The sequence below is a fragment of the Pundamilia nyererei genome, unplaced genomic scaffold (assembly GCF_000239375.1).
Source record: "Pundamilia nyererei isolate P.nyererei 1_Seehausen unplaced genomic scaffold, PunNye1.0 scaffold00168, whole genome shotgun sequence".
Classification (NCBI taxonomy): domain Eukaryota; kingdom Metazoa; phylum Chordata; class Actinopteri; order Cichliformes; family Cichlidae; genus Pundamilia; species Pundamilia nyererei.
In genome coordinates, this window is record NW_005187569.1 from 160,976 (window position 1) to 162,114 (window position 1,139).

A 1,139-nucleotide genomic window follows, 5' to 3' on the forward strand; every position below is an offset into this window, starting at 1 on the left:
CTGGCTGATTCAATTCAGTGCAAGTCATCAGAGTAAACTCAGGTAATGACAAAAAATTTACATTGTTAATTGTGTTGTGAAATATTGGATATTGCGGTTATGCATGTATATACATTGTAGATATAAAGAATCCTCAATATATTTATAAATAAGTATATGTTTTGGATTTTTGTAGTAGCTGTAGATCATTTTGACTTGGTCATTTTATAAGTAGCTCACATGCGGAAAAAGTGTGAGTACCCCTGGCCTACATGAACAGAGCATTTGATTGGCCACAAATCAAAACAGATGATGCAAAGGCTCTTCATAGCTATTCACTGTTTCTCACTGGTTGTAACAATGCAATGCAAGACATCAGTCAACTGCAAGAGATGGAGATCCCCACGAACCTCAGAGTTATTGTCTCTAAACTGCCATACAAAATGAGAGAAAAAGCCTCTGCTTTTGACATTCAAGAAACAAGTGGAAGGAGAGCAAAGTTCTCAGATCTGGTCAGATTCATAAACAGACAAGCAAAAATAGCTGCAGATCCTTTGTTTGGTGACATTAAGGATGCTGAAGATAAAGCAAAGTCGTTTGCAAATGTGAGAATGACTAGATCATCCAGGCAAAGGGGAAGCACATTTGCTACAAGTGTAACACAAGCTGCAAATGAAAGGTCACCTGAAATTAATAAAAGTGCTTCTTGTCACACTAGCAATGCCTTCCAGAAACGATGCATATACTGTGAAAAACTGCATACACTGGCAGAATGTCAAAAGGTCAGAAACCAGCCTTACAAAGAAAGACTAGAGTTCCTTAAAGCAAAGGGTCTGTGCTTTGCATGTCTGACACAAGGTCATCTGAGTAAGGACTGTAAGAAAAGATCATTGTGTGAGTACTGCTCTAAGAGACATCCAAGTATGCTTCATTGGACAAGGGAGGAGGACAGTAAGGCAGACGATTGCATCCAGAGAAATGTCTCAGACATTCCCACAACAAGTGATGAAACACACAGTTCAGGCAGAATTTGTGGAGCCACAGGGGCCGGAAAAGGCATTCATGTGTTATCGATCGTTCCTGTGTCGGTTAAGTTAAAGAAAGCCAATAAGTTGATTGAGACTTATGCATTCATGGACAATGGGAGCCAAGCCACGTTT